This window comes from Ahaetulla prasina, chromosome 4, assembly GCF_028640845.1.
Source record: "Ahaetulla prasina isolate Xishuangbanna chromosome 4, ASM2864084v1, whole genome shotgun sequence".
NCBI classification, from domain to species: domain Eukaryota; kingdom Metazoa; phylum Chordata; class Lepidosauria; order Squamata; family Colubridae; genus Ahaetulla; species Ahaetulla prasina.
In genome coordinates, this window is record NC_080542.1 from 42,196,965 (window position 1) to 42,223,255 (window position 26,291).

Genomic DNA, 26,291 nt, shown 5'->3' on the forward strand with positions numbered 1-26,291 from the left:
ATTCCCTCACCTCATCCTATCTGGGGACATCACAGAAACCTTACTTGTAAAACCTTGACCAGCTGTCTGCAGTCAAGCAGCTAAAAAGCGTGTAGCTCTAAATAGCAACTGACTAAACGAACATGTTGAAAAGTTAAGCTTCATTCTATATGCTATTAGATGGTCATTTTTGCAGCTATTTCTATAGAATAACCTCCCCCCCAACCTGACTGCCTCTAGACATTTTGTGGGTATTACTCCCGGAGTTCCCAAAATTTACTAGTTTATGTGGTACAATTTTTTTAAAAAAAAAAAACATTAATAGTATGATAGGAATATAGTTACTGCCATGTCAGAGTTCATTTATTTTGGAACACTATAACATGGCGGAAGAGAATTTAATTTACCACATGTCCTCTCACAGAATAGAAGTTACCATACATTAACAATCCCAGTTTTGCCTGTCTATAGTATTTTTTTTTCTGTCATTGAAACCAAATCAATTTTCGTCACAACATTTGTACAGCTGTCTTCCTTCAAGGCATTTAATGCAATGTATACAGGCTTATCCTAGTTTATAGTCACCACAACCTTGTGATTTTGACAAGGTAGCTTAAGTCATAGCTCAGGTATGCTTTAATTTAAAATAGAGCTGTCTGCTTAGAGTCATACAATACTTTCAAAACAGCACTTTAACACTGCTAAGAGTCAGCTTATACAATTAGCAAAACACAATGGAAAAATTTTGATGGACATACATCTGGTTCTTACATTTTAGTTCTTACATGAAGCTAAAAAAATAGTTTGCTTAAATATGATTTGTTGATTTGTTACCAATTAGTCACAAAAATGGTTTAGCGCAATGTTAAAAGCCAAGTCATAGAGGTGGAAACAGATTTTGTAAAATAATCCTATTCAAATGTTGAAGAAAATTCAGTTATGACTAGTTCTCATTCAACATCATTAAGTTTGGAGAAGAATTCTAGGCAAACTGAATATTATACATATTTAAATATTCTTCTACAAAAAACTATTTTAAATTTTGAAAATTAGCATACTTACTCATATATCTTTTATGTTCAATGTTTTTATATACCATCTGCTTTCTATACAGTGTAATGGCTGAAAGATATATAATTTAAAAAGAAACCCTGAGTATATAAAGTGACTTAGATAAAAGCATATTATTAATTGATGGTATTGGAAATTCTTGGGCCAAATGTATCATTAAACTGAAAAAAACTTATCACCTTCTGCTTTATCCTCAAACATCTTGGAAATTCCTAGTTTTGCAATGGTGTTGTGAACGTAACAATCATAGTAGTCAGTCGTTGAACTACAACTTCTTTCTGTCTCATCTATCCAGATGCCACTTTTTCCACTTAGGTTGGGAGCATAACCCTTTGATTGGGAACCATTATTTCTATAAACTCAATGGTATCACATCAGAAAGATTGTACCTAATTTCATAATGTTGGCCTGTCCAGATAGTATTCACTGACGAACAAACCCAGTCAAATACTAAGCAGATTACACCAGGAACACTGACATTAGAGAACCAAAGAGAATCATCAGCTATGTTGATGATTAGGAAGAGAATCCCTTGAGCAAACAGAGAACAACTGCCACACCCAAGCTAGGAATGGCAGTTAAGTTGCTTCTCATTTCTGTTCCCCAAGGAAGACAGTTAAGACAGGTTCCTTCTGCCAGATGGAAATAAACTGAAACTTGTGAAGGAAGATGTATTACTCCAGAAAATGGCTTCCTAGCTTGGCATTCCAATTACTTGTCTATCATGCAAACCGATCCAAAATAATTATCGATGTATTTGCTTTATATAAATAACTGTCCAGTGCAGATTTAAATATTTGTTTGAACCAGGTAGTCTTTTGCCATGTGCTTCTGGAATGCTATTACAGAGCTTTTTCCTCCTAATTCCGCATATAAACAATCTCATCAAATGTGGATGGAAGAGGTAAGATTTCCGAATACACTTAGAAGATGGGAGATTAATTATCTGGTAAACTGAGTAAGGGAACATGTAAAAGAAAAGAGAAAGGTAGTATAAGAAAGTGCTGCTTCCCAAATTTTTGAGCCTTTAGAATGTTTCAATCAATCCTGAAAGTAGACTTTGATCTCCAGATGACAATCGCCACTGTGCTTAAAGTGGATACTTATTACTCCCACAAAATCTACAATGGCTGTATTGTTAATTTGTTGACATCGTCGATTAGTTGGGTATTAGCACTTGGTTAATCTTAGATGATCTCTAAAAGTTAAGCAAGATCATGTATTAATACTGGAATGTGAGATCATCAAATCAGTAGGTTTGACTGAGAAAATGAAAATTATCCTAGAGAAAGGCAATGATAAACCCAGTTCTGTACTACTACCCATATATGGTAAGAAGATAGGCATGAATGTGTCTATAAAATCATGAGATTGCATTTAGTTTAAAGGCATTTGTTTTAATTTTATGTTAGAAACTAGTTTGACTGTCCAGTGGCCCAATGGTTCCGTCCCCAATCAAAAATGGTAAGAACAAACCCTGTCTTTTTCTAAGAGATGACATGACATTCATTAAGGGGGGGGGGAGAGAATTTTTAAAATTCATTTTCTTTTCAAGCTCCGAAGGACCATTACTTCCATGGCAGAGCTGTTGCTTTCAGAATGAATGTCCCAAAATATATGGTGAGTTGGGAACATATATAAATTGCTGCACAATGGCAAGGCAGGAAATTCATTTAATTCCTTTTCAAGCAATTGTGCTGACACATTTAAAATCACTGCATAAAGAAGGTCCTTCCTGCATTGTTAAGTAACACAAAAGTAACAAGAAAATTGAGCCAAATGCTGTTAATTAAATCAGCCAAGCTTTCCGATTTACAGTTTAATAAAACTAGAACTGCATAAAGAATTATGGTCTCTTACTGCAGGTAATTCTTTTCTTGCTGTGCACTGAAACCATATGGCTCCTAGTTAACCAACTGGATCTCCTGCATAATGAGTGAACCCCAACAAAGAAATATGTAAAAATCATTAAATTTGTTCTTCAAAATATACACTGAGCATAAAGTAAGAATGTTTTTGGGTACAACTTCAAGTTTCCATAAAAATTTTTTTAAAAACCAACATAGTTCACAAAAGAAAATAAAGTAAAATTAATTATGGATAAAGTCTTAAAAATCAGTTGATCATATGAATTTTACACCAACTTGTTTCAAGCAGCAGAGAAAGTTTAATGTTTTTTTCTTTTAAAATATTTAGGGAATATTGCATGGAATTTGTATTTTTTTCTAGTCTTGCCTTTCAAACAATGTTTCAGATGTCACAATTCACGTCTTACCTTGAGTTTCTGATATTTCTATCCTTTGTAACATTACATGTAGTTATTTTCAATATTTTAATAACTAATTTTAACCAGTATAAAAACATAAATAAGAACTTGAGAATCAAAATATAATATAAGCAATGTTGAAATACAGTGTAAAGTATTTTGAGAAAAGAAAAGCATTCAAAAATTCCCATTTGGTTCTCTCCACGGATTATTTTTCAAGCACTGACAATTTCAAATATGTTTATAGATGCACATACTATTTTAAATTTAAGTTTTTTACTAATTGCATTTTAAATTTCAAATACTATAAGAACTCTTATGAGATTCTTGAAAAATTATATTAAATAATATTTTAATAAATTTGCAAAAGTAGCTTACAAATTACTTAAAGGCCTTGTCTTCCCATCTATAGCTTCTCTGACCATTTGTGGGACACTACCATCCACTTCTCTATTAAATAGTTCAGAATCAATTCTGATTGGTCATTGGGCTATTAATTATTGAGACTTTTCCTGGGTATGCAATAGTTTAAATAAGAGCTAATTATTTACTATTGGAAGCAAGGATGACCTTTCATAATGACATCAATAATTTTAAAAAAAAAAACCAAGGCAGCAAATTCCAAATTGATTTTTTTAAGAAAGTTAATTAAATCAAGAAAATCAAGGCAGAATGTTAGAATGGATTAATTTTGCTCTGATTCTAAAGAATACAATAATCCTAACAGTTAGCTATTGGGAATGGGCACACAATGGTACAGGATTGCCTGAAGTATCTTTTTTTTTTATTTCTTTTTGTCACAACAGTATACACGAACAATTGTCATAGATAAAACAACATAATTTGAAGAAAATATACATATATGTATAAAAAAATATGCATCAACTATATCAATTTGATATGATGAAGGGAACAATAGGACAGGAACAGTAGGCACTTTTGTGCTCTTATGCACGCCCCTTATAGCCCTCTTAGGAATGGGGTGAGGTCAATAGTAGACAGTTTTTGGTTGAAGATTTTGGGATCTCTAGTGATTTGCAGATCTCTAGTGATCTGCAGTAAATCAGCAGGGTTACCAATTTTTAATTGCCATATTTGCACATGCTAATTTATATGAAAAGGAAGAAAGTATCTAAAAAGATTCTGAATTCAGATTTGTTTGTCTAATCAAAAAAAGAAAGAGGTGGAGATACCAGAGATTCAACTCTTCAAATGTACAACTGGATTCACACATTTATGCAGAAATTATATTTATTTGTGTATAAGGGGCGTGCATAAGAGCACAAGCATGCCTACCGTTCCTGTCCTATTGTTTCCTTTCATTATATCCAATTAATATAGTTATTACTTACTTATACTTATATATATGCTCATATATTGTATAGTTATTTCATGCTTATGCTTATATATACTGTATGACAAAATAAATAAATAAAATAAAATAAATAAATAAATTGACCTGGCGTGAATTGGATATTATATAAAACAAAAAGTAGATCTGCCCATCCCTGGCCTAGATCAGCTCAAGCAGAGCAAGAGTGTGCTTTGAATTACAGTACATTTGACGTCATCCTGCGCTTTATTGCTGCATAAATACAAGTTTGCCTAAGTTTGTTGAGTCTGCAATCTTCTTGAGCTGAGGAAAAAGGCTTTTTCTAATCTAAGTCAGAGCTGTAAAATAAGGATTCCTTTTGGTGGTTAGATTGGGTAGTATGAGAACAAGTTTCAGAACCCCACCCCCCCAGGAATCTGTGTTCTGTCTCTCTGAATTCCACTGGGGGTCCTGATTAACCAGTTCAATGATGGAGATGGTATTTGTGAGAGGTGAGAGAAGGAAACTCCCACAACTGAATAAAGCCAGAGTGTTTCCTTTTATGGGCACACTGAGATGACTGAACACATAATTTGCTCCTACTTAGTAGAAAGAAGCACATTCCAGCTGCCTTCCTTCTTCCTCCTCCTACTCATTTCTAACAAAGGAGGCTAAATCAGAAATCCAGACCTTGCAGAGTGAAAAAACTAAGACATGACAATATTTAGTTCCAGACAGATATAGATATCTTAAATCCTTACTCCCACACAGATTATTAAATTAGCTAGCAGAATTTCTGCAATAGCTAGGTTATGGATTCAAGGTTCAGACCCAACATGGTCCAATTTAAAGGACTACCAACTATTCTTTTAACCCATTTCCATAGTGGACAGGAATTTACAAATCCAAATCTACTGCCCTAGCTCAATAATTACTTTCTCCACCTCATAATTATGCTGCAAAAGTTAACATGGCAACTCATCTCCAAAATATAATTGATTGTAATGTAATTAATTTACATTACAATTTAACTTTATTTTTATTTCTTTTTAGTAGAAGACTGGTATTTTTCACCATAATTATATTTTGTTCATGTTCTATTGCATGTTATGTATGTGATGGAGCACCACAAACAGTTTTGGAAGCAGAGTTGTACTAAGGAAAATATTGACTTTTATTTAAAATGAGAGCCGATGTCAACCCTCATGATATAATATTATGCAAAAATGTACTAGAAAACAGACAAAAAAATTAGCAACATCAAATACTTTTCAACAGAGCTCCAGTGCTGAATTAGTTATTTTTGGCACTCTTTGTGAACATAAAACTAAGTATGTCATATTAAAATAGTGGAATTATTAATGAAAAAGTATAACAACTAACAAATAAAAAGCCCACTAAGCAATATGCAGATTTTATATAAAATTAGGGTGCTCCATTTAGCTTGGTTTTCAACTCAGATCAGTTTCAACCAGGGTGAACCATGGCAAGCGAATATAATGGTAGTAGTGATGGAGAATGGTCAAAGGAGGACACAGAATTGCCTACTTCTAATTTACAACATTATTAATATCAACTTTTTTTCTACTTAAAGTCATGAACTATATGCAATTCTGCACATAAACTCATAACTACCCCCTTTTTTCTCCATTTGCATTTGAATTCTTTCTGCTATATTATTACTGCCTAAAATAGTTCAATCGTATTCCAAGCATTTCAAGACCTATTACCCATCCTGTAATATTTGCTTCCTTTCAATCCATTGGTTCTAATGAGGCCTAGAGCTGCCATTGATAATTCTGGAATATGTGCAGGGAGATTTTTAAAAAGGCAGTAAATGGGGACAATGTTTTTTTTTTTTAAATTGGGACATGGGGGGAAATCCTGGACACCTGATCAGCCAGCCACAAGGTTAAATGTCTACATTAAAAATATATAGAACTTTCCCTTCCTTATTCATGCACAGAGATTACAAATAAAATACTATTGTTAATATTTACAGGAAGATGTAGAGTCCATATTAACCAGATGGCAAATTGTCAAAAGAAGGCAACAGCTGTAAGTAGGTCAGTAAATATTTTTAAAAGGTTCAAGTTTTTTGACACCCAGTGCCTGCACAAATGCTGGCTACACATACAGGAGGAAGCATCTGCTGACAGGAGATACTACCAAAGAAAATGAGTTATTTGCTCAGAGGGATTTATTTACATTTGACTGGAATTATTTATCCATTGGTTAAAACAATCAGTTTAAAGAAAACAGAAGGATTGTTCCAGAGAAGATTTGAGGAACAACTCCATTCCTCCATTCATGAAATTAAAAATGGATCAATAATTTTAAGAGTTCTAAAATTAAAAATAAAGGTAACCTTTCCTTCCAATTGGTGATGACTGCAGGTGACATATTGTTTTTGAAACAACAAAGAAACAATTTTCCATTGCTTTCATCCAAGATACTTTTACTTCCTAGTTTAGCCTAGGATTCCCCTGCCAAAATATTAACCAGTTCCAACAAGGCTCAGGTTTTAAAATCAGCCAAGATATATATAATGTCATATTTACGAATATTAGACAATATTATTGTCTACAGAATGTCTATAAATGGCTTGTCTAGACGTATCATCTCAGATATAAAGCATTTGTAGCTAAAAAGTTCAATTATGCATTATGAAGGAAGAAAGAATAAAAACCAAAGTCTCTTTTGGGCAGAGTTTGATACAACCATGCAGTTTTCTTGGCCAAATCAAAGTCTAGTCTAGCAAATGTTTAGTTTTCATATTCTTCCTCTGGAAGATAGTTGCAGGTTGAAAGTACAATGATTTATTGGGCTGGAAAAGGATTGCACAGATCAGAACACTAATCTATTTTTATATTATCTGTTTTTCACTTTAAGCATGTCTCATCTACTGAGAAGTTATTCAATGAGACAACTACCTTACAATGTGCAACAAAGCACCTGCATTTTTCCATTTGTTAGAAAAGGTAGGGGCTAGAAATTGAAGGGGGTGGGGCAAAACACATAGTTTTGTACAAAGTTGTAATAGCTAAAAAGATTTAAAAGCCTGCAGGGCTTCTTTACTCCCATTTCAGGTACCATACTGAGATAGGAAACATACTACATGTACATACTACATGTACATACTACATACAACATGCTGACTGAGGACTGCAAGTTTTCATACACTGTATGCCCGCATGTGTATATATATTCACAATAAATATTTCAAGCTGGCCAAACCAAAGTAGCACAAAATGCAGCTTTGTGGAAAGATATAAACATTTCCATCACCTCAACTGAAGCATAAATTGAGGGGATATATATGCATAATCGTACCACAAAACTTGGAATAACAGGGAAATAACTTCAGCAGAATTCAGCAAACTGCATTTTCTATATAAATGGAAAAGTACTTAGTCCTCATATATTGTAGCAAATTACTTTTACTTATCAACAGTGAATCAGGCTATCTACATATTGATGGTATTGCTTTGGAGGATGTTCCCACCCACTATATTTTTTTCAGTTTGTTGGGCTTTCTTATTTTTATCTTTTCTTTCTCCAGCTCGTTCCTTGTTCTAGCTCGCTATCTAATTCTTGCCAACATACATCTAATTCGCACCTATTCCTTTCCTAACTGCAGGTCTAGATTTCCCTGTTTTCCCTATTTTCATAAACTGATTTGAATTTCTTTTCAAATTCTCTGCCATAAAAGGACTACCATATGATTCATTTTAATGTTATAGATATAAAACTAATCTGTAGTCTTAACTATAAAGGAACAAAGAGTTCTACAAAGCACTTCTATGAAGATACTTATTTCTTTGGGTGTTTGTTTGCTAAATGTATATGCTACCCTGTTCACTATCTGAAGCAATTCTTTGTGGTTTTTGACCCAACTCCTGCGATTCTCGATGCTCCCTGAACTTTGTTTTCTTGCAGACGGTTTCATTACCCCAACTAGGTAACATCATCAGTGCTAGTAAGGAGTGCAATTTATATTCTGATGTCTTGACCAACAGTGTTGGTAGAGGTGGTCTTAGAGGTTCTTTGGTTGGGCTGTTTGCTGTTGTTTTCATTGGCAGTTTCTTGATTGGGATATTGCTTATTTGACTGTTGGTCTGAAGTTGACCTTGTAATTAATCTATGCTGATCTGGGTGATGATTGCTGATGGAGAGGTGCTTGGGTCTTTTTGTTCCTTTTTGGGCTGGGTGATAATTCTTTTTGCATAGTCTAAAAGCGTTCTTAATTTCTATGTGTCTATTGATGGCTGGTTTGTCGGAAGTGCCAGGCTTCTAGAAATTTCCTGGTGTTTTTGGACCTGGCTTGGTGTAGGATGATCACATTTTTTCAATTGAAACTATGGTTATAACTGTGTATATGTTGGGAAATTAAAGAATTTTCCTCATGCCTTCTGACTGTTAGTTGGTGTTCTTGGATGCATTCTTCCAGTCTTCTGCCTGTCAGTCCAACATAGTGGTTATTGCAGTCTTTACCTTGAATGTTGTAGATGACTCTTGTTTTTTCTTCCAGGGTTGTTGGGTATTTTGATCTGCTTAGGATGTTTTAAAGGGCTTTAGTTGGCTTTATGCTATGCTGTTATCTAGTTGGGGAATGAAACATCACAGGACTCCTCATGTCAAACCTGAGTTACAAATATTTTACTTTATTAATTCAGACTTAGTTACAAACATCCATTTCTTTGTTTTTAATTAAAACACAAATAGGTTAGTAGATTATGCATTGTATTAATGTATCTGTTCAGATGGAAGATATGCAATTTGAATATCCCTGATAAATAAATTCAAGAAATAGTGGTTCTGTACATATCTTGTCTTTAATGTACATTCTATTTCTTCTGTAGAAAACAGTTCTTTTGACTGAATCATAGAAACAAAGCTAGAAGATACCTTGGAGATCTTCTAATTCAACCTTGTGTCCAAGGCAAGAATCCTTATACCATCCCAGAAAAATGTTTGCCCAATGTTTTCTTGGAAATTTCCAGTGATGAGGTACCCACAACTCCAGGGAGCAAACCATTCCTCTGATTAATCATACTCACTGTCAGGAAATCCTCCTTATTTCCAGGTTGGATCTCCCTCTGATAAGCTTCCACCCATTGTTTTTTTTTCCCTTCCTTCAGGTGCTACGGAGAATAAATGAACACCTTCTCCCCTGTAACAGCCCTTCAAGTATTGGAAGACTGATATCATAATGCACTTTTCCTCATTTGAGGAGTTCTGTAAAATTTAGAGCTAATGATCTGAAAAAGAGACAGCTTTTAACACAAAATCTACAGGTCAGAAGGGATCATTTACAATTCTTACGGCAAAAAATGGTGACATACAAAAAGCCATGAATTATAATATAAACAAGTTACTATATGCCACCTTATGCCATTTTATAGAAAGAGCAGTTAAGAAAAAAAATTCAGATTCCCAGAAAGGCAGTCTAAAGTTCACAAATGAACTATGCATACAGATCCATGTTCTTTATACACTGGGGAAAAAAAGGTAACTTCAAAAAGATAATTTCAATACAGAAATTTTGCTATTCATACAGAAATGAATTCCAAAATGAATGTTTGTAACTTCATATGTTTCATCATTCAAACCCATTGTTACCAGTTTTATTTGTTCAATACAATTTTTATATATAATCATTTTAAGAAGACATTTACAATTTTTGGATGTATAAAAATATCATATTGCATCAAGTTAGCTGGTTAAGCTTCTTTTATACTCTAGGTTATAGCCACTGTGTTGAAATCCTTCGTTCAGTTTATCCCTTTTCCATTAGATTAAACATGTGTATGTATATTGACATTTATGCTGGCTTAAAATATTGTCCTTCTTTGTACAATGATCCTTTTATTCTCAGGATTCCATCCTCAAAGCTAGAGGTTTTCAAAATGCCTTGGGATGTAGAACCTATTAGTTTAAAAAAATAATTTCCAGAATCCCTGGTTAGGAGATAAAACTCCAGTGATAGAAAACTGAATACAATTCCTTTCCTCTCCTCACAGTTTCTCAGAGTTTGAAAAATCCTTCTCTAAGAAATCATCTTAGTATAACATAAATGGTACATACATCTAGACCAGCGGTTCTCAACCTGTGGGTCGCGACCCCGTTGGGGGTCGAATGATGATTTGCCAGGGGTCGCCTAAGACCATCAGAAATATGGGAAATATACTTGCGAGTCGAAGAATCGCGCTCCAATGGTTGACTCCACAAACCAGCTGCAGGCTCTTCAAATCGCTAGCCGAATTCGGCTTCAGGCGCGATGAATTAAAAAAGAGAGAAATCTTTGCTCTGATGTCTCTCTCTCAAGCCAGCTGCAATCACTCCCAATCGCTAGCCTAATCTGGCTTCAGGCGCGATAAACTTAATAGAGGAGGAGTCTCTGCTTTAATGCCTCCGTCCTCAAGGCAATCGCAAGCAGTTCAGATCGCTAGCCAATACGGCTTCAGGCGCGATAAATTCAAAAAAACAGTTTGCCGCTTTTTTTCCCTTTCTGCGGCTGCTGAGACGTGCTAAGATCGGTTGGGGTCGCCACATCGGGGGAATTGTATTAAAGGAGTTGCAGCACTATAAAGGTTGAGAACCACTGATCTAGACCCTTTTCCTATAATAGATGTACTTAACATGGTTGAAATGGGCAGTTTATTGAAAAGAGGCATGTGTCTATTGTAAGAATTGTCCATTGTAAAAACCTGAAAATGTCTGTCTAGTGCCATGGATATTATATTAGTATTTCATATAATTGTGAAATTAAATAGCAGTGTTTCTGAACCTCAGCAACATTAAAATGTATGGACTTCATCTCCCAGAGGACTCCACCCAGCACGCTTGGGAATTCTAGGAGTTAAATTCATAGAACTTAAATTTGCTAAGGTTAAAAAAATGATTTACAAGATTTTTTAAAAATTTTAAAGAGAAACACAAAATTGAAACATGCATGATGAGAATTTCTACTAAAAGGAGATATGTAAAATAAGAACCAAGATGTTTCAAGTTTGGATAAGTGAATAGATTAAAAGGTTGCAAATTGAAAAGATAATTAAAAGGATTTTTGAACACTCTTTCCCTCAATAGTTAAATAAACTATGCATCACTAGATTTTTTAGAAAAGTGGATAATAGCATAATGGAGTTTTAATCCATATCCTATTTTGGCCTTGAAATATGTCCAAACAAAAAGCAGGTAAAGTCTTTTGCTTGTTTGCCTGATGTTTGATGTCACATTACTGAAATAGTTCTTGCAAAGAGGCTCTTAAATATTAGGAGATAAATATATTTATTCAGTAGACTGAAGTGATTTTCAGATTTAGAAATACATACTAAATGAGTAGGGATAATGAATACAAAATGGATAGCTACAACTAAATCCATTTATTTATATTTTTTGTCTAAAACAGGCAATGCTTAATTATATTTGTTAAGATAACAATCAAACGTATTTGTATATTACATTCCAAGCTGTAGTTCAGGCCTATCCCCAGATATGAAAACCTATGATTCAGAGAACATTACTATGACCTTCACAATAGCTTGTTCTCTTACCAACATCTATATATTTCAGGGTTGGTATAGTCTTAGTAGATCAGATTAGAGGCAAGGCAGAAAGCAAAAAAGAAAAGAAAACGAGGAGTTTCTCTGGCAGGTAAGAAAAGAAAACAAGTAACATGCAATAATAAAACTCACAATACAGTTTATGCTTTCAAAATATTACATACATATTTAATTAATATTTATATTCACCCCTTCAAAGATGAGCTGGTAATGCTATTATCCTACTGTAGATGGGAGGAGTAGGTAAAAAAAATAGCATTATCTGATGCCAGTCTGCAAATCGATGGCAAAAAATGGTTTAGTATCATTTAAAAGCCACTGCAATGTAACTAATGCACAGTACCTATGAGAGACTTGGAATGAAGGACTTGGGATGAGATAAGTTAACCTAATGTCATGAATGGGTGAAGTTCAGCCTTTTAATGATTTTTTAAATCTGTGGCTTAAAATGAGTAATGGACTTACTTATGTGGAACATCTAGATCTAAAGCCATCCTGAAAGGAATGAGATTTCCACCATCTTCTACACCACTTGTTCCATTGTTAAATTACTATTATTGTACAAGCTGCGCTTTTTCTTTAATCAAAATGCATCCTCCTATGTAAGCAAAATATAAAGCTCATTACATCTTCTTCCATTTTCTGAGATCAGAAGAAGAGAATCCTAATAATATTTGTCCCAAAACCCTCAAAATTTGACAAACCCTCAAAATTTGTGTAATTCTGCATGGTGCCCAAATACTACTAAATAATTATTATACAGTAAAGTAGTTACTTTAGTTATAAGTTCCTTTTTAGAAAGCAAGGAATTAAACTTGTTAACCTGGTTCCTTATATATCAAGACCTTTCTGTCTTGATAGAATTCATAGATACTAAATATATCCATAAACCTTGCTGATATGCAAGGCTGAAATCAGACCCAAAGACTAGCTTTCCCAATCTTTCCCTGTTCCCTTTCCACCCTTCTAGAAGACAAGACCCTTCTAACAGCAGTCTTTTGCTCAATTTGCAGCTCTCTCAAGAGCTTATCAATGAAATTCTGAACACAAACAGTCTCTGCATAACTTCATTAAGTATTTTCTCTATTCAAAGCTGGACCATTTTGGTTTACAGAATAATTTATTTTGTTCTTTTCATTGCCATTCTCCTTTTTACCACAGACATGCCAAACTGCTTTCTTGAAGCTTTATCCTAAGAGTTATTATGTGGAAAACTCAGGGATAGGGGAAGAGAGTAGAATTCAGAGTAGGTGGAAAAAGAAGTGTGGAATTAGTTTGCATAGGATTTCAGTCAAATCAGTTCAGAATCAGAAGGGTTTTACAAAGCCCCAACCTTCTTCCCACTTAAAAACCAAGGAAGCCCAGTTAAGTCAGCAACTCTGACAGTAGAAAGAAACATTAATTTTTCTCCTACCAGGAAAACTCAAAAGTACTCATGTTAATTTCATAATTAAAAGCCATATTCTTTTAAAAAGTCAAAGAAAGCAAGACAAAATTTTATAGAGGTTCTTTATGTGCCAAGTGCTCACCATTTTCAAGTTCAGTCTGTTTGATGCTTGAGCCACCAGAACAGATACAGATATTGGTATGCCAAGTCATCATTCTTCACACTAACCATTTCAAAAAACAAACTCTTCAAAATATTTAGAACTAAATGCCAAAATGTTATTTAAAGCTGATAAAATCAATTTATTAAATCAATTTATTTCTATAAAGAAATAACACTGTAGAGTGATTATTGTATATACAGACAGTACCTGTTTTGCTGGAGTGCTCATTTTTCAGAGACAATTGGCTAGTTTAGTGGACATAAATGGCACAATAAATGACTTTTCATCGTTTCTAGATTAATAACAGTGAGTAGATGTGCAATGGAATTCTCTCCCTTCCACTGAATTCTATTACACTGAGCATTTGTGGCTTTACAGCTTCTGCAATTCTTCTGTGCAACTCAGAATTTCCCCTCCCCCCTGCTTCTAGAGTCTACACATCCCATTTTGGAATATATAGCTTTTCAAACAATACAATGTACTAGCAACTACTGAAAAGTCAGCAATAAAGAAAGATAGTAAAATTAAAAATTAAAATGTTTATGGCATGATAACACACTGTTCAGGTATGAAAGATGCAATACCATCTATAACACTCCATCATTGTAAACAGTTAAAAATACATTTTTATTCTGATGTTGATGTTTTCTAGAGCTAGTTATGGAGCCAGAGAAGGCAAAAAAAAAGTTTATGAATACAAGAGGACAATATAAAGATTTTCCTTTCCTCCTCCAATTTTATATATGATTCCAGATAACATCAGGTAGAGTAAAAATACAAGAATTAGAAGAATAGAAGAAAACTATCAGAAAAGTACCCTGTTTCTTCAACAATAAAGGGACTAGTAGTCAGGAAATACACTGCAGACCAACACTTTTGGAGCAGCCATGAAATCCAACGTTCATTTCCACAAAGTGTCACAGTTAATACTATTGTCTGCACTATTCTGATCCATCAATGGAAGTAAAAGATGGATGCTGAAGAAGAATACTGACATTTTTGAATTTTGGCCAGAGTACAGACATACTGTCATAGAGAAAAATCTTTCTATGTAACTGCTAAAAATTGATACCAATGATACATAATCAATCAAATTATTGTTTTTTTCTGGTTTTTTCTCTATTTCTCTATTAGGCCACAAAATTCCCAATGCCACCTAAAGATTTCCATTATGCATCCAGAAGTAGCAGAATATGAGAAAAGCTTTACCAGTTGAGTCTGCTGTTGCACAGAATAATGTTTGTTAAGTGAAATGTTTCAAAATATGTAAGGGTAATATATAAGCATATATAAGCAATAGCCTCTAATCTTTAATCCAGTGTTATTTTGGTAAACATTTTCTGGCAGAGGATGCAACCTAAGGTATTGGGTATTTACTAAATTAAATTCAGATATAAAATTATGGATGTAAATATGCCTAGAGTATCTGCCTAACTTCTGATCTGGTTTCCTTTATTATAGAGTCAGAATTTATGAGGAAAACAATGGTTTGGTTTTCCAAAAGTGTCTGTTGCACTTACATAAATACAGCAGCCACTTATATAGCTATAACTTGCCAGGCACCTCTCACATATCCCTGTCCAGTTTGCTGAAAAGAATGTATGCAGTTATGCAGAGATGTTTATAAATACAAAGTAGAGATCTTTAGGTGGCATTGGGAATTTTAATGATTTTTTCTCTCTTAAAGAAAAAACAATAAGCTAGAAAAAGCAAAATGCATTAGTAAACTATTACGCATTTATCAAAATATAATATGGAAAAATTGGATTATACTTCAGGAAAAATGTTTATTACTATTATTGCATGCACACTTCATTAGAGAATTAATAGGGATTTCTTGTGATATTGCTTACATAACAACAGAATTGGGTTTTAGATTTTTGACTTGCTAGAGATACTCCTGATGTAAGATTTACTTGTACTTCAAGCCGAGACCAGAAAATGAATTTTGTTTGCAAAAACAGACTAGCTCTAACAGGATATACGATACTAAGAGAGCTAGCTGAGTGGGGGAAAAATAAAACAAACCAACAAATCACATGCATGCATCATTTCCACAGTTTCCTATCAGTATCCTGCTATTCATAATTGTCTCAAAACTGTAAAAAGGTTACATTTTAAGCTCCAAAGTTGGAGCAAATATTTCAGTACCTTTTGCAGACTATGTACACACTCGGTCTTCTTCAACCTGATGTTCTTCTGATGTGCTGATTGGATACACCTATGTTAGCACTCAACCCAGCCACTGGCCACTATCTCACAAGTCCCAGTCTTTCATATGGTCATCTTTTCCAATATTGAACTCACCTTCATTAACTTCTGAAACTGAGCAAACTATGTAGATTAAACAGTTTAGTTCAAATTAAATTGAAGCTTAAATTTCAGTACACATGTTGGGAACTTCTTGATGAAAGAATGGGCTCATTCTAGCTTAGCATATTAGCATAGCATAGCAACCATACAACTTAATGTCAAACTGTAAGGAAACATTAGAGATATTTTTCAAAGTGTACATTCAAGGCACAAAACACATTTTTTAGTGGACTAACTTTGCAAAGGAAGGGAGCTTTTATCTTATCACCCTGTAAGAAAAGCCAGATTATCATAACACAGAACTGATCAACTCTATTCTTTTTGTACAAAGGCATGAGTATCCAACCTTTGGGCTTGCCAGTGCTCCACTGAGTGAACAGGAATTGTCTTAGGCTGAATATAAAATATATAATATAGTTAATGCATGTAAATAACATATAGTATTGTTAAAAGTTTATAATCTTGTGAGACCTTATTACTAGTTTTCAGGGCTTCATGCAGGCCAGGACTGTGGGTTGGACACCCCAGTATTAAGGTGTCACCAACAATTAAATCATCACCTCTGAACAAGCTAGGAAAAGTGTTTAAGGTGGTTGCTTTTAATTAATTGTTTTAATTAATGGCATGCCTTTCAAAAGCAGATGAAGCTATTCTTTTGGCAAAGAATACCAGTTCTTTTCAAAGAAAAAAAGAAAATACACCCTCTTTGTGTTCTGTGGTTTTATGTATTAGAACATAGTAAAAATCCTCTGGTCCTTAGCAACCTTAAAAGTAGGTAAATATCTTGCCTTTCTTTTTGTAATTAAATTATGGCCAGTGTAATATGTAAGGTGTTGTTCATCTGAGGTTGTATTTTTAAGAACTGCTAAGGACCAGATGACTTTTTCTATGTCCTGATATATAAAACAACAGAACTAAAAAAGGGTATACTTTCTTTGTCATGACTGTATATGAGCAAAAGAAAAAAGTATTAGCATGCATGCATCTAGGCTGAGAAATGAAAAAAATATAACCCATTAAAATTTAAAGAAGTAGGTTGCCCTATCCTATACCTATCCTATACCTCCTATACCTTGTAGATATATCCTATATGTTATATATTATATATGTCAGCCATACTACTATTTTTTACTAATGTCAGATGGCTGCTTTAGCATCTAAACCTAGAGTAAAAATTATTTATCCTGTACTTTTCAGCAGTTGAGTAGTTGCTTTACAATGTTCCTGTTCTATGTAATATTATTTGCCCAATTCCTAAAAGCTCACGCCAAATTTATTTTTAGATTTCTCAAAGAACTCTAGGCTCTTCATAAAATATGATTTGGTGATGTCTTAAAAGATATTATAGACTCTGTTGATGGATTCTGGCCATTTAAAAATCGTACCCTAGAGATTTATGTTTAAATACACAAGATCAGTCTCCAATATCATTAGTGACTTTTGCTTCAATTAGAAACACTTTATTTCAATCACTAGCTGGAATACCATTTTGTGCCAGAAAGCCAATAGTTCCTTTACCCTTTTTTTCAATCAGGAAACAATTGATATAAATATTGAGAGAAGGTAGTTCCTTACGATGTAGACTTATGGTAAGATAAAATAACAAGAAAGAGACAAAGTAGATTTTAAAAAAACTGGCATAGGAATGGAACTCCGCAAATGTAGATATATTAAATAAACTGTAATATGTTAGCCAAAATGAAATATCCATATAGTTTATTTCAGCTACAACTTTTTCTTGAAAGATTTTCCCCCACAAGCATATACAATATTTTACAATTAACTGAAGGCAGAATATTTTAAGAATTCAAGATTAGAATGTCGAGCACTCATTAAAATGTTCCAGAGAAAGAAAAGTGGGGGTGGAGATGGATGGAAGAGAATGAAATTGAAAGGGATCTAGGTATCTTATCCAACTCAAAACAATATTCTAAAGGAGGGGGGGGGAGCTTTCTGCTATCATTTGTAAAAAATAAAAACAAAACAAGTATTTATAGCCCCTATAAGGATGGGGAAAAGAATCTCAATTAATTATTTGCAGAAGGCAAGCTATGCACATGTAACTACAACCAACAAAACATGTCTGTCAAAGCTCCTATTGATGTACGATCAATTTATTTCAGTCAATCAAAAATTAGATCATGCAAACATTATTAACAGTCAAAAATAATTCAGCCTTGTTTGTAACTTTTTGTTCAAGTAGTCAGAAAATTCAAATGACCTGAGAGAATTATTTTCTTACCAGAATAATTTTTCAAAAATCCTATTTTTATATGGTTAGGCATATAAAATTGTATATCAGGCTCACATACAGCTGTGCTTTTATAAAATGGTAAACAGAAATGAGTGATTTTCATTAAGGAAAGACTTAATTAGCTTTATCCCCGCCAGCTACATTCTCCCTGCAATTCCTGTTTGAATTTTAAAAAACATTCATTTTCTCTCATATATTTATTAGAACAAATAGGAAAAAACAATCACATTACATTAAGAATTAAGAGTTGGTGGAGTTTGGTGTGTGTATATGCACACTCAAGCAAGTGTTGGTTCCTGACAAGTCTGTAATTTTCTCGGTAAAAGTTTCAGAAGTGGTTTGCCATTGCCTTCTTCTCATGGTTGAGTGTGTGTGACTGGCCAAAGGTTACCCAAATGGCTTTGTAACTAAAACTCAGAGTGGAAGTCACAATCTTCTGTTTTATAACCTGATGCCTTAACCATTACTTCAAGTAAGAATTAAACACTAAGGATTTTTGCTTTGAAAGCTTATTTTCCAAAATACAGCATCAAAATAATATTCAATGACATGCGATTGTAGGTGATATAAGTTCTGCTTAAAAAGACTTTAGTGCCACATCACAGTCAAGGTGATTCTGTTTCAATACGACTTCACAATATAATGGCAAACCATGAAATTCATTTCCTGCACGTAGAAGGGCTGGCAGGCCCTGGGGATAGATTTGAGCAAAGCTGCTTCAGATACGTTCCTCATGGTTGCCATACAGGGTGGGTTTGGGATGATATAAATAGGAAACACATGTGCAGGCTTCATCAACACAGGGAGTGAACGTCCCACTCCCATGAAATATGTCTCGAGAGTGTCAGTGCTTGAAAACAGCATTGCATCTCTTGAAGCAACTGTAATTTCAGGAATGCATGAGTGAATTCTGCATTTCAATACTATACAGCAAAGCATTCTTTTTTACCAACTAGTAAAAGAAAAGTCCTTTTGTCCTTTTACACAACCTCATAGTAATCAGTAAGACATGTGGGGTAGACTCTAATGATAAATTATTAACTTGCTGTGACAGGCCAGCCACTGATGGGTGTTGCTTTTAATTCCTTGTGAAGGACTTGAACTTTCCAGATGTAATTTGACTGGAAGTAGAAATTAAGTTAGGACACAAAGCCATGCAAATGAATCAGCTTGCATTCATTTCTCTTGCTTTCATTAGGAGACCCTATACTGTACTCTATTGAAAATGTTTTAAGTCCAACACGCAAATTTTCAAAATTCAAATATATGCATAAAGAATAAATTTACTAAATAAATGATATTCTGCCTTCAACTTTGTACAAGGAAATACTGTAAGAGAAAGAAAGCGAAGGGAAAGGGAGACAAGTTGTAAAAGGCATTAAACTAGAGTTCTCCATTATACTGCAATATTAAAATGTACTGTAAATATGCATTTTTTCACTCCTAAGCACACAAAAGTATTTTGCACACACCGATAAACACTCTTGCATACTGCACAGAAGATCGATATTATTGTCGTTTTTCAGGCAAGAAGGGAATTGAAAGGTTTTGCCTTGCTCAGTATTACCCCATGGGAACATTATTCAAATCTCACCTCTCCTGTGAACCTTAGTTATTACTATGGCAGCTGTTACACATCTTAAGGTTTTTTGTTTTTTTTTACAAAATTAGCATCACACAAACCTATCACCTCAGTAAGCCTATAAAACATGGATGTAGCTGCTGTTAGTTCTGTTCTCCTCATCATTCAAAATTATTGAAAGGAAAAAGATTATTATGGCCACCCTGGAATCCTTGATCAAAGATGGAAACAGACTTGTAGAACCCCGGATTTACAGGGAACCTTTCACAAACAGAGATCCTGTTGATTCAGGGTTGTAAAAAGAAGACACTTACAATGTCTGGCTGCAAAGAAAAAGTCTTTTAAAAAACCCAGAAGATATGGAAGAAAAATGCCTAAATCAACTGCATCCTGGTTGTCCATTTCCTGTTACAGGGCTGAACTTTGGCTTCCTGGATTATATTTCTTGTTCATACCCCAATGCTGCTGTTTACATTTTTTTGGCCTTTGTTATTGAACTTTTGACTACCTTTGTTCTTTATCCTTTAGACTGATTTGCTATTGTTCCTGTGAACTGACTTTAGTCTTCTGATGCATGACTCTGCTTTTGTGTTTTCTGACCTCAAGCATTGCAGAACAGTAAGAAAGACAAGATTATCAACTTTATAGCGTTGATCAACTATATAAAGTTGATATAGTATCAACTTTATATAGAGGTGCAGCATATAATTTTTGTGCTTTGAAGAGATTGTTTATTTAACGAAACTATTCAGCTTAAATCCAGATAGTTTTGTGATTGACTGCAGTACTCTTAGCCTAACATTAAGTCTATTTACAAATGAAAAAGGAGAATTCTGTAAGCTGCCTAATACTATCATCCAATATGGTTTGAAAGGAGCAGAGGAGTGTCTAGAGCAGTGGTCACCAATAGGTGGTCCATGAACCACTGGTGGTCTGTAAGAAAATTTTGGTAGTCTGCAGAAAAATTATTTGCATTTTTTATATTGCACAAAATACTATTTACCTTTTTGAAAAAAAAATCATATTAGTGGTCCGCAGGATTTAAAAATTATGAATTTAGTGGTCCCTGAGGTCTGAGAGGTTGGCAATCCCTGGTCTAGAGGACATTTGCCCACTTCTAATGGTGCCATATATTGCATGGGCTACAATAGAACAATGAAGTCATTATCATTAGAATCCTATTATTATTATTATTATTATTATTATTATTATTATTATTATTATTATTATTATTATTATTATTATTATTATTCAAATTTCTATACCGCTCTATCTCCCGAAGGACTCAGGGCGCTTTACAGCCTTATAAAATATAAAGTATAAGAATAAATACATGTTAAAAACAACATTTAAAAAACTTATTCCATTAGGCCAAATTTAAAACTATGGTTAAAAAATACAAAACCCCTTTTAAAATTAATTTTAAAATTAAATTCTAGGCCAGCCCTGCACAAATAAATAGATGTGTCTTAAGCTCGCGGCGGAAGGTTCGAAGGTCAGGAAGTTGACGCAGTCCTGGGGGGAGCTCGTTCCAAAGGGTGGGGGCCCCCACAGAGAAGGCCCTTCCCCTGGGGGTCGCCAGTCGGCACTGCCTGGCGGACGGCACCCTAAGGAGTCCCTCCCTGTGAGAGCGTACGGGTCGGTGGGAGGTAGTCGGTGGCAGCAAGCGGTCCCGTAAATAACCCGGCCCTATGCCATGGAGCGCTTTAAAGATGGTAACCAAAACCTTGAAGCACACCCAAAAGGCCACAGGTAGCCAGTGCAGTCTGCGCAGGAGAGGTGTCACGTGGGAGCCACGAGGGGCTCCCTCTATTACCCGTGCAGCTGCATTCTGAACCAACTGAAGCCTCCGGATGCTCTTCAAGGGGAGCCCCATGTAGAGAGCATTGCAGTAATCCAAGGGAGATGTGACGAGCGCATGAGTGACCGTGCATAGGGCATCCCGGTCTAGAAAGGGGCGCAACTGGCGAACCAGGCGAACCTGGTAAAAAGCTCTCCTGGAGACGGCCGTCAGATGATCTTCAAAAGACAGCCATCCATCCAAGAGGACGCCCAAGTTGCGCACCCTTTCCATCGGGGCCAATAACTCGCCCCCAACAGTCAGCTGCGGCTGCAACTGACTGTACCGGGGTGCCGGCATCCACAGCCACTCCGTCTTGGAGGGATTGAGTTTGAGCCTGTTTTCTCCCCATCCAGACCCGTACGGCTTCCAGGCACCGGGACAGCACTTCGATAGCTTCACTGGGGTGGCCCGGGGTGGAAAAGTACAGCTGAGTATCATCAGCGTACAGATGGTATCTCACCCCAAAGCCACTGATGATCTCACCCAGCGGCTTCATATAGATGAACAGAAGGGGCGAGAGAATCGACCTCTGCGGCACCCCACAAGTGAGGTACCTCGGGGACGACCTCTGCCCCCCTGTCAACACCGTCTGCGACCGATCGGAGAGATAGGAGGAGAACCACCGATAAACGGTGCCTCCCACTCCCAATCCCTCCAACCGGTGCAGCAGGATACCATGGTCGATGGTATCAAAAGCCGCTGAGAGGTCTAATAGGACCAGGGCAGAGGAAAAACCCCTATCCCTGGCCCTCCAGAGATCATCAACCAACGCGACCAAAGCCGTCTCCATGCTATAACCGGGCCGAAAGCCGGACTGGAACGGGTCCAGATAGACAGTTTTGTCCAGGTACCGGGGTAATTGACATGCCACCACACTCTCTACAACCTTCGCCATAAAGCGAAGGTTGGAGACTGGACGATAATTTCCTAAAACAGCCGGATCCAGGGAAGGCTTCTTGAGGAGGGGTCTCATCACCGCCTCTTTCAAGGCGGCAGGGACGACCCCCTCCAACAAGGAAGCATTTATAATCCCCCGGAGGCAGCCTCGTGTCACCTCCTGTGTGGCCAGCACCAACCAGGAGGGGCACGGGTCCAGTAAACATGTGGTGGCATTCAACCTCCCCAGTAACCTGTCCATGTCCTCGGGAGCCACAGGATCAAATCCATCCCAAACAGTCTCGACAAAACGGGTCTCTGACATCTCACCTGGATCCACCCAATTTTGATCCAAGCCATCCCGAAGCTGAGTGATTTTATCATATAGATAACCACTAAACTCCTCGGCATGCCCTTGTAACGGGTCATCCCGCACCCCCTGTTGAAGGAGGGAGCGGGTCACCCAAAACAGGGCGGCCGGGCGGTTATCTGCCGACGCAATGAGGGAGGAGACGTAAGAACGTCTCGCTTCCCTCAGGGCCACCAGGTAGGTCCTACTAAAAGACCTAACTAGTGTCCGATCAGCTTCCGAACGGCTGGATCTCCAGACACTCTCTAGGCGTCTTCTCCGGCGTTTCATCTCCCTCAGCTCCTCAGAGAACCAAGGAGCTGGTTGAGACCTACGCCGGGTCAGAGGCCGCAAAGGCATGACACGGTCTAAAGCCCCGGCCACGGCCCGTTCCCAAGCCGCAACTAGTTCTTCAGCCGTGCCATGGGCAAGATCCTCAGGGAATGGCCCAAGCTCCGTCAGAAACCTCTCCGGGTCCATCAGGCCCCTGGGACGGAACCACCGTAATGGTCCCTTCTCCCTGCGGTGTTGGGTGGCGGTCTGAAAGTCCAGACGAAGGAGAGAGTGATCTGACCATGACAACGGCTCAGTGACTACATCTCCCAAAACCAGATCACTCATCCACTGTCCAGAGATAAAAATCAAATCCAGTGTGCCTCCCCTGATGTGGGTAGCGCCATCCACTACTTGCTTCAGGTCCATGGCCGTCATGGAGGCCATGAACTCCCAAGCCGATGTTGGTGACATGCTGGTAGAAGGCAGGTTAAAGTCCCCCATGACCATAAGTCTAGGGGTCTCAACCGCCACCCCAGCAAGCACCTCCAACAACTCGGGCAGGGCTGTTGTCACGCAGCAAGGAGCCAGGTACGTGACTAACAAGCCCAACTGACCCCTATGGCCCCACTTCACAAGGAGGGATTCACAACCGGCAATCTGAGGAACAGTGGTCTCCCTCGGCTCTAGACTGTCTTTTATAACTGCCACCCCCCCACCCCTACCTTGGGCCCTCGGTTGATGAAATGCTCGGAAACCCGGTGGGCACATTTTCCCAAGGGGCACCCCCCCTTCTGTGCCCAACCAGGTTTCCGTAATGCCCATAAGGTCCGCGGAGCCCCCCTGTATAAGATCACAGATGAGGGAGGCTTTGTTCACCATGGACCGTGCATTGCACAGCATCAACCGAAGGCCCAAGCTCTGAGGATCCTGACCATACGGGGAACAGGAAAAGTCTAAGGGGTCGGAGTGCGTGATTGCTTTCAAACATCGAGCACGCGCTCCCGGAAATCGATATGACCCCTCACTTCCGCCGTACCTGCCCCTCCCACTTACCGTATCAATAGAGCCACCCTCACAAGTAGGAACATAATCCTCCCCAATAACCTCCGAACCTAATAAAGAACCGCCTCGAGCACATGTAGGGACTGGCCCCCCACCCGACGGGTTACCCCCATTACCCGACCTTACCCTCCCTCCCCTTAAAAATTCCCTCTCTAAAAAACCCCACAAGTTCTTCTTTTTCGCATGCCACCTCTGTGGGTCCCAAAACCCGTCATGGAGGCCGGCCCTCGATAATGTGGAGGGCCATTCCTGCGAGGCGGGGGCACCTTGCAGGCGCAAGAGTTCACAAGAAGTGTAGTGCATAGCAACTGAAGATAGAAATCGGCGATATAGGAGCTCCATCTCCGAATGGCAGGATGATAACAGATGATAATAGTCCGGAATGAGGACGGGCATAGAATGGAAACACCAAATGACAATAAAAATAATCCTTATTATTCAGGCAACTTGACAACTGACAGAAAAACTAAATATATGAAAATTACAAATGAACTGGACATCTCTTCTAATCATCTGCAAGTATCATGTAGACAAAAGAAGCCATGTCATAAATGAATTAAGAATTTGGGTGGTTGTACATCACACTTGTACTTTGTATAGAGATGCTATATCTACTAATTCAATTTAGCATCTACAAAAATCCTAGTTGTTATATTCAAAAGGTATGCTTTCTCATCAAGAAAGCTTGGTGACTACCTCCTCAGCAGCAATTTTTGGGAATCTAAAAAAAAGGAGTTTTACAAAGATATGTAGACTGGGCCAATGTTACTTAATTTATAACTGAGCCAAAAAACGTATTACATCTAATGGTTTTCAGTCCAATAATCTACATACAATGGATTAGGGCACAGAGATGCAATTTTGGAGGGTTAAGGCTTCATATGGCTTTTTAGTGCTATACTAAGAGCCCAAGTAAGAGATGGTGCCAAGTTATTTCAAACATGTGTTCAATTAAAGGGGGCATGAGTTTTCTAATTACAATTAGTGGTGGGTTGCAACTGGTTCACCCTAGATCGGGTGAACTGGTAGCGGCCGCAGCAGGAGGCTCTGTACACTTACCCAGATGCTTCTGCGCATGCGCAAAGCATCATGCGTGCAAGTGAGCGTGCGTATCCACGAGCGAATCGGTAGCAACCGGTCTTGAAACCTGGCCCTGGTTACAATATTAAAATGATTTCAACATATTAAAAGCAAGAATAGTTTCAACTGCGAGATTATAGCTGGCCACTCAATATCTATGATTACTTAAAGCTGACCCTAGTTGCTAGGTTTTTATTATTGTTTCTATTATTAGAAAATAAATAAAACTGCAAAGAGTAATTGCTTAATTTTATCTTGCATTCATAAGTGTGCTGGACACTCTTTCAAGCAATTCAATCTACTTAATTGGGGGGGGTGAAATCTATGAAAGGTCTCTAACGTGTACAAACAAAAAAAATGCAGTCTTAATTTAACAGAATTCTCAACCCAGGTTATTAGGATCTAGCAGATCTATGGATGAGTGAAAATTTGTATTAGTGTATTTATCCTATCCCAGAAGAGTACAGTGTATGGCCCATTCTTCCTTCGGGTCGTCTAAGAGATATCAGAAGCTTACCCTCTGCAAACAAATTTGTCTGTCAACTGGTTTGGAAATTTCAGCTATTTTTCTCTGCAAATATTTCAGATGCTAAAATTATACCAAAACATGTATTAGAACATATATGAATATGCCAGGGAATATTTATGACTTGGGATGGGGGGTGGGGAATCATCAGATAAAGAGAAAGAGCAGTTTATCTATAAAATGCTTTCATAAGAAGCAAATCAACATGTTTTGAAGTTATGCTGAATGTCTACGCTTCACAAAATCTAATTCACAACTGGGGGGGGAGAGGAATTGCTAGAACAACAACACACCCAAGTTAATTACTAATATTACAAATGGTTTAACAAGTTATTCTTGAAATGATTAGCTTAGTAACATCTAAACAAAATACGAATCCAAATT

At 36.9% G+C, this 26,291-nt stretch overlaps 1 protein-coding gene across 9 annotated transcripts in view; it reads right to left on the reverse strand.

The window, feature by feature from the left end:
• The window catches only part of JUP (junction plakoglobin), a 77,246-nt gene that overhangs the window by 38,352 nt on the left and 12,603 nt on the right, over positions 1–26,291 (reverse strand). The window contains exons 1-3 of one of the 9 annotated variants that reach the window (XR_009155051.1): positions 15,898–25,352; positions 2,911–2,975; positions 1,043–1,101 (exon numbers count right to left, since the gene is read on the reverse strand). The exons of 4 other annotated variants lie outside the window; for them this stretch is intronic. The gene's annotated coding sequence lies outside the window, so the exon portion shown is untranslated. Of the gene's footprint in view, positions 1–1,041; positions 1,102–2,910; positions 2,976–12,385; positions 25,353–26,291 lie in introns of those variants that run through there. 4 more of the 9 variants (XR_009155050.1, XR_009155052.1, XM_058182814.1 and 1 more) reach the window with 4 other exon arrangements.